At 41.4% G+C, this 8,738-nt stretch overlaps 1 non-coding gene across 1 annotated transcript; it reads right to left on the bottom strand.

Moving 5' to 3' along the window:
- Nucleotides 1–4,099: 4,099 nt before the first annotated feature.
- On the bottom strand, nt 4,100–4,171 carry TRNAT-UGU (transfer RNA threonine (anticodon UGU)). Its single transcript has one exon. It is a non-coding gene; the product is annotated as a tRNA-Thr (tRNA).
- Nucleotides 4,172–8,738: the final 4,567 nt, after the last annotated feature.

The raw sequence follows: 8,738 nt of genomic DNA, 5'->3' as shown, positions 1-8,738 counted from the left end.
GCACTAGCCTCTGGCTATCTTACCGCGGCCTTCAAAACAGCAACAACCACAGTGATACCTAGATCAACAAATCTAACAGAGACTCAATGAACTACAGACCCATCAGCCTACTTGAGTCCATTGGGAAGACATTTGAAAGAATCATAAACAACAGACTTAGACAACACCTTACAAACAACAACCTACTCTCACACAAACAGTTTGGCTTTCATCAACATCGCTCCACACAAGATGAACTCAACATCATTACGAACTACATAAGAAACAACACGCGGACACACAAAATGACCGCACTAATCACAAAAGATGTTGAAAAAGCCTTTGACACCGTGTGGCACGATGGATTGAGGTATAAACTAAGCACCCAATTCCAACTCCCACGACCCACCATTAAGCTTCTCTCTAACTATCTTAGCAACAGAAAAACCCGAATCAAATACAGAAACACTTACTCAAACTACTTCCTTAATGCCGGTGTACCTCAAGGCTTCGTGCTGGCCCCCACTCTCTACACACTCTACTCAAATGATCTTCCCAATCCTATACACCTGGACTCCACCACTCTCCAATATGCAGATGACGTTACTCAACTAATCAGAGCCGTAACCCTCACGCACTTAACCAGCAGAACCCAACAGGAAATTGACCACGTTTCGCTCTGGGAGTTAAAATGGAGGATTAAAACAAATCCTGCAAAATCCAACATATCCTACTTTAATGTACGTCAGAGATACAACATAACTAATGTCTACCTACACTCCCGTATACACCGATATTTACCCATACCCATCTCAAACACCAACACTGTGCTGGGCCTAGATTATGATGTACACCTGAGAATGAACCGACATATACAATCTAGAGAGGCTATTGCGAGAGCGGAGCTTGCAAAATTGTATAGATTCAGAGAGGCGCAATTCAAAACCAAATTGCACCTCTACAAAGCATTAATACGACCTCTTATCACATACGCCCCCTCAGCTCTCAAACTCGGAGCCAAATCCAACATCCGTGCATTCCAAATCATTCAGAATAAAGCCCTACGTTGGGCTTTTAACATCAAATGGCACGAGTTCATCAAGAACACAGAACTTCACGAGAGAGCACGAATCCCTCCTCTAAACATCTACTGGAGGAAATTGTTTGAAAGACAAGTAGAGCGATTTCAAATACATCATACTCACTGGATTGATTACTTCAACAATCTCCTGGGAATAGATCACCCAGGTAACATGTTTAATATACAACCTGGACAACATCCAGTGCCAATATATTAAAAAACTAAAAACCTCTATAGATCTTGCTGCTAAGTCCGTGCGGGGAACGCCTTGTTAAAATCAGTGTCCATCGGTCAGAGATACGATCCATCTCCTATATCCCTTAAAAAAATAAAAATAAGAAAATTAAAACGAAAATAGATAAAAAAGATACAAAAAAAAATAAAATAAATTGATAAAGAAATGAATATTAAAAAAGATAACTAAAATAAAACTTTGTCCTCCACTCATCATCTCCGCCCTGCTTATCCTATTTTTCCTATGCAAGCTGGGTTAAGCCCTGGCTCTTTTCCTCCCCCTAAAGTTCACTTCCTCTAACAATTCTTGCTCTTTCCCCCCCTCTCTTTTCCCGCCCCTCCTTGGAAGGGACTTTTCTATCATCATCATCATCATCAGATGGGAGGCAGGTTTGGGACGAGACTCAGGCCGAAGAGGAGAGAAAATCTTGGGACGAGAGTCAGGCTGGACAGGAGAGAGAGGCTTGGGACGAGAGTCAGGCAGGACAGGAGAGAGAGGCTTGGGACGAGAGTCAGGCTGGACAGGAGAGAGAGGCTTGGGACGAGAGTCAGGCTGGACAGGAGAGAGAGGCTTGGGACGAGAGTCAGGCAGGACAGGAGAGAGAGGCTTGGGACGAGAGTCAGGCAGGACAGGAGAGAGAGGCTTGGGACGAGAGTCAGGCAGGACAGGAGAGAGAGGCTTGGGACGAGAGTCAGGCAGGACAGGAGAGAGAGGCTTGGGACGAGAGTCAGGCTGGACAGGAGAGAGAGGCTTGGGACGAGAGTCAGGCAGGACAGGAGAGAGAGGCTTGGGACGAGAGTCAGGCAGGACAGGAGAGAGAGGCTTGGGACGAGAGTCAGGCAGGACAGGAGAGAGAGGCTTGGGACGAGAGTCAGGCAGGACAGGAGAGAGTGGCTTGGGACGAGAGTCAGGCAGAACAGGAGAGAGAGGCTTGGGACGAGAGTCAGGCAGGACAGGAGAGAGAGGCTTGGGACGAGAGTCAGGCTGGACAGGAGAGAGAGGCTTGGGACGAGAGTCAGGCAGGACAGGAGAGAGTGGCTTGGGACGAGAGTCAGGCAGAACAGGAGAGAGAGGCTTGGGACGAGAGTCAGGCAGGACAGGAGAGAGAGGCTTGGGACGAGAGTCAGGCAGGACAGGAGAGAGAGGCTTGGGACGAGAGTCAGGCAGGACAGGAGAGAGAGGCTTGGGACGAGAGTCAGGCAGGACAGGAGAGAGTGGGTTGGGACGAGAGTCAGGCAGGACAGGAGAGAGTGGCTTGGGACGAGAGTCAGGCAGAACAGGAGAGAGAGGCTTGGGACGAGAGTCAGGCAGGACAGGAGAGAGTGGCTTGGGACGAGAGTCAGGCAGGACAGGAGAGAGAGGCTTGGGACGAGAGTCAGGCAGGACAGGAGAGAGAGGCTTGGGACGAGAGTCAGGCAGAACAGGAGAGAGAGGCTTGGGACGAGAGTCAGGCAGGACAGGAGAGAGAGGCTTGGGACGAGAGTCAGGCTGGACAGGAGAGAGAGGCTTGGGACGAGAGTCAGGCAGGACAGGAGAGAGAGGCTTGTGACGAGAGTCAGGCAGGACAGGAGAGAGAGGCTTGGGACGAGAGTCAGGCTGGACAGGAGAGAGAGGCTTGGGACGAGAGTCAGGCAGGAGAGGAGAGGTACCACGTCAGTCTCTCGTTCCCTTACACAAGTCATCAAGTCCAGTCTCTCCTTTGCCACTCCAAACCTCCAGCCTGACCCAACAACACTGTGGTCTGCATGATGGAAGCACACATGAAATATTCACAAGAATTTCCTTCTCTACACTTGCCTCCAGAACTTTCTTTTATGCTTGTAGGTCCAAAAGTTTACGCCAGGCCTTAGCACACACGCCATTGAGATCACTAGTCGGTCAAATGTATACTGTAAACACATAATGACAAAGGAAAACATACTTACGGTTACGTACATACATGCACGTATAACCTTAATGGTCAGGTCAAAGGTCAGGCCATCATAATACCTGAAGGTCGCGCCGTCGTGTTCAGCCACACAGATCTTTCAGAGCTTCATGCCTGAGTACGATACCACATTACCAGCTTCCAATATTATACTACCTTTCCCGCCACACCACACAACAGCCTCACCTTAATGTCATGCAACATCAACATTTATATTTGGTCTCTGACGACAACCCCGCCACCACCAGCAGACCCATGCAGGCCCCCATGTCACTTACGTCACTACAGTTTCCAGGCATTTTAGTGGCTGTTAATTACCACTCCTCTGACTCAGGCAGCTTTCTTACCTTCCTGTCTCACCCAGACGTTGTCTGCTGGCTCTCACTCCACAAACATACAACCTCTCCTTCCCAGACATAACACATCACAACACCTTACTCCCACCACGTAGATCTTTTTCTTCGTGACAATAGATTTTTCTGCGGAGAGCGTTACGCGCTTGTCCTGCCTTTTGGCAAAATCTCGTTAGATGAACTCATGAGCCAAAATCTCTCTCTCTCTCTCTCTCTCTCTCTCTCTCTCTCTCTCTCTCTCTCTCTCTCTCTCTCTCTCTCTCTCCAGCCAGCCACTATGAATGCAGATTGCGTGACTGAGTGAGAGCGATGAAGTTCTTGCCATATGACGGCGAGCCACTCTGCACCCCACCCACCCACCCAACCACCCAGCACATATCAACTTGCCTGTCGGCTGAGAGAGAGAGAGAGAGAGAGAGAGAGAGAGAGAGAGAGAGAGAGAGAGAGAGAGAGAGAGAGAGAGAGAGAGAGAGAGAGAGAACCTAACTACGGGTATTTACGATCACAAAAAATTATGAAAACAAAGGCCCCGCCGGGAATCGAACCCGGACCAACTGTTTACAAGACAGATGTGCTAACCACTACACCACGGAGCCACTCGTCAGTGCCGGAAAGTTTTCTTATACATTAACAAAGTGACTGAAGACTTAAAGAATCTGGTACAAACATAATGGCTATTGTGATAAATGATTTGTTTATGATAAATATGAATTGTTGCATTATAATGATTTTTCATAACCAAGATCTTAGCCTGAGTCCTTAAGATTATATAAGAAATAATAAAAACGTGTTAGAAACATCAGCATTTATGATTAAGCGAACAGAATGCATTCTCATGTGGGTGTCTAAGAGAAAATGCAATACAAGGAGCTAGTTTATAAGGCAGGAGTATTTCATCTTTTAACAAAATATTTCTACGTCCCTTATCTTTCGTCATCATTTCTTATGTTTACTATCAAAAATGCCTTTTATCTAACATGAAAATTCTGTATAGGTATTTGATTAATGTTCTCCAACAACGCGTTGTATAACTCTTCGTTAGTGAAGTTCATTTCGTGTAATGGATCATGCATTACAAAATGTGTCTATCTACACAAGTGTTACACGTCCCAGGTAAAGATATATTCTAGAGATAGTGTATATCTAACATATGTATGTGTTTTATAAATATTTATAAAAAGTTTTCCTGAGGGACAATACCTAAGACTTTCGTATTAAAGTTGATCAGTTGTAAGTGATCAAGCATTACAAAGGTGTGTCCATTGCCACAGGTGCTACTGATCCCGGGTCAAGGTATTTCACCATCTTTGTATCTTTAACCTTTCTAGTTATACATGTTTCATCCCTGATTCCATCCTCACAATGGATGTATGTGGTTTGTGTTGTCTTAACATATCATTAGTCAGTTGAAGTGGAGAACATGCTTCTGAGCCTAGCCACTCTACTCTGTCTTATACATGCTATTCAAGAGGTGTTACCGGATTCCGCCTATAAGTGTTTACGCCGGGGGAAACAACTTACCTCCGGACGGCTTCTTCTTTTTACTTTTGATGATTTGAAAAATTTATTAATCATATTTGGTTTTATGATGTCAATAAGATTGTTGGAAATTGTATATAATAATCTTTATCTGTCATTTGATGAACTTTAATTCATCAGAGATAAAGTTTATGAATAATGATAGTTTATCTCTCGTTGTTACCGATGTAAGTTTTTTAATCTAACAAAATACTTTCATTTGACTCATAACGAATATTCTTAAGGAAAACGTAAATAATCTTTCATTAGTTCTCATCTGTCATTTGATGGACTTTAATTCATCAAAGATAAAGTTTATGAATGATGATAGTTTATATCTCGTTGTTACCGATGTAAGTTTTTTAATCTAACGAAATACTTTCATTTGATTCATAAAGAATATTATTAAGGAAAATGTAAATAATCTTTCATTAGTTCTCATCACACAAAATAGAAGTCTGTTTTTTCAAAGTTTTCTCAGTGGATGATGCTAACATTTTGAAGAGTAGAAACTCATAACTTAGAATAATTGAACCTTGTGTTGATAATAATTACATTACTTTTCTCTAAACAATTCTTTTCTACAGTGTGTAAAACCCGGATAAAAAGTCAGCAACATAGATACTGACGCAATTATCTTTATGTTGTTGAAAACATTATTGATTTCTACATGTAAAACATTTATCTGCAAAATAGAAATTTTTATGTTAGATGTGCTAATCTTAACGATATCACGTTACATATATTTCTGTACCTTGTGCTCCAGAAAAGTTATGAAATCTTATTTATTATCGTATCAAATGTTTAGCTTGCATGCGATATCCCATGTATTTTCACTAAAAGTCCACAAGTAAAACATATTTTTGCCATCTGTATTCTATGGTAATCAGTGATAGGTTGTTAGAATAAGTAAATGTGTAATACATTACCAGGGTAGTAAATCCTTCGTCCATCACAATATACCGTAAGAGTGTCTAAGGCTCACCCTAGCTGGGGTTTACATTGTTGAACAACGTAATGCTTTTTGGTCGGTTTAGGTTTCTTAATTGTTGACTACAGGGACGAGTTTATAAGGAAGTGAGGAATTTGGGAAGGGTTTATTGATGGGTGCCGGGAGTGTGGTGGTGATGATGAAGGATCAGAGAAAATATATTATGTCGGAGGTCAATAGATCCTGGTGCTCGACCCAGAACCTTGACTAATCGTCTATAAGAAAGTGGTTGTTTATGTTTGGCCAAGTCCCAGCTTGGCAGGGGCTCTGGTCTTATGACACACTGTTATCTGGCTTTATTTGTCACGTTTTTTTTCCTTGGACTGAACTGATAAGAACATTAAGAGTTAGAAATCTATCTAAACACACTATGCCATCATATGAATTCTATGTTTTGAATTTGTAAATGATTCCTAAAATGTACATAAGTAGATGTATCATTACACTTGACATATATTTCAAGACATTTATCTCTTCATTTTTGTCAATTTATCCAATAATGGCTTGTGTCAGTGTGTCTGTCCCTCAGTACAGCAAGTCAAGCATTACTCCACCGTACAACAACTACAACATGGCTTGTGTCAGTGTGTCTGTCCCTCAGTACAGCAAGTCAAGCATTACTCCACCGTACAACAACTACAACATGGCTTGTGTCAGTGTGTCTGTCCCTCAGTATAGCAAGTCAAGCATTACTCCACCGTACAACAACTACAACATGGCTTGTGTCAGTGTGTCTGTCCCTCAGTACAGCAAGTCAAGCATTACTCCACCGTACAACAACTACAAGGTCACAAATGAGGGGACAAATAACATATAGGTTGGTTCACGGAAAATGCCTAATGAGCTGAGGAAAAGGAAGGACATTACATACACTGGCTTTATCAGTGAATCATTTTGTGATGGTTGTGAAATATTGGTCATGTGTAGAAGATGGTCCTTGTACATGAATCAGGACAAATATTAGTTTCATAATATGTTATAATGGTATATCTAGCTGGTGAACTGATATGTGATACAAAAGAGATGATATGTGCATGTTCTATACTTCTTTTAAGAAAAATCTTTGAAACTTATATCCGATTTTTCGCTCATGCAGTCAAATTGTGTTTACGAGTTTCATAGATTTTCCTGACATCTGATATCTATAAGAGACACTAATTACTAAAAGCAATTTCACGATGGCAAAATCAGCCAACATTATCAACTGGTACGATGACGCAAGACGACTGCAGAAAGATTAACAGCGTCTCGTTGTACAGTGTACAATGGTGGCCAGTGATATTCACTGTAGGTATACGCAAAATGATATACCTTGTGCACATAGCAGGCAAATTAGAGGATCATCATAAGATTTAGAAATAGAACTATCAAGGAAGGATGAAAGTAGTAGGTGTAATTATTAGTCAAGATGTAAAGCCAATACATAAACATCATGAGCAATGTGTACTGCTCCTCCTCCTCTGGATTTTGATTCTTACTGTCAGATTTTAATATATATAAATAATGGAAGGGCAAGTCACAGCCAAGACAAATTCAGTTATTCGTGGATTACTTGCCTTACCGATGGTGACTTGTCACTCCAGGTGTAACTACTTACAGTTGGAGTCCGGTAACACCATTTCAATGGTATCATTTGAGAAACACAGTAAAGTGGCTGGACTGAAAAACGTGTTCTGCACTTCAACTGACTAATCATATGATAAGGATAAGGAGGAAAAATCGATTGTAAGGCTGGAATCAAGGATGAAACATCTGTAACTAGAAAGGTTAAAGATACAAAGATGGTGAAATACCTTTACCCGGGATCAGTAGCACCTGTGGCAATGGACACACCTTTGTAATGCTTGATCACTTACAACTGATCAACTTTAATACGAGTCTTAAGTACCATCCAGCAGGGGAATATTATATAAATATTAACAGATAATATATCTATGTTAGACAGACGCTATATCTAGGAATTATCTCTACTTGGGACGTGTAACACCTGTGTGGATGGACACAACTTTGTAATGTTTGATCCATTACACAAAATAATGTCAACAATAGAGTTATACAACACGTTGTTGAAGATCATTCAGGAAATATCTATACTGAATGATCATATTAGGTAGTACATGGCAGTTCTTCGAAGTAAACCAGATAAATGATGCTGAGAGAAAAGGGACGTAACAGCAAATAATTTGTTAAATGTCTAAAAACTTTGATCTTCAAGTAGTCGTCTTGTGTTGGGTCATCTTTTAGACACCAAGAGGAGAACATAGTCTGTGTTTTGTAATTATTAATAAATATATATTCTCAACGCCTTTCATCACTTCTTCCAGACCTTAACGGATTTTGGCTGAACGATCTTGGCCCTGTGACGGCCACAAAATGCAGCACAATACACATTTATTACAAAAAAAAAAACATTTATCACAACAGTCGTTATGTTTTTTACCGGAATCTTTAAGCTTTCAGTAACATTTGTAAGTACATAACACATTCATCTGCCTCATTTAGATACATATAGATATATCTACAAGTGTATATGTACATGTTTAATATTATCTATGTGGATTCAAAGTTTATTATGATATCTGTGTAGACAAAATACTACGACAGTTACTAAAAGATTATAGTGAACCTCTACCATGTTATGACACACTCGACCC

Source organism: Panulirus ornatus, chromosome 58 (assembly GCF_036320965.1).
Source record: "Panulirus ornatus isolate Po-2019 chromosome 58, ASM3632096v1, whole genome shotgun sequence".
Classification (NCBI taxonomy): Eukaryota; Metazoa; Arthropoda; class Malacostraca; order Decapoda; family Palinuridae; genus Panulirus; species Panulirus ornatus.
This window is presented reverse-complemented; position numbering and strand designations above follow the sequence as displayed.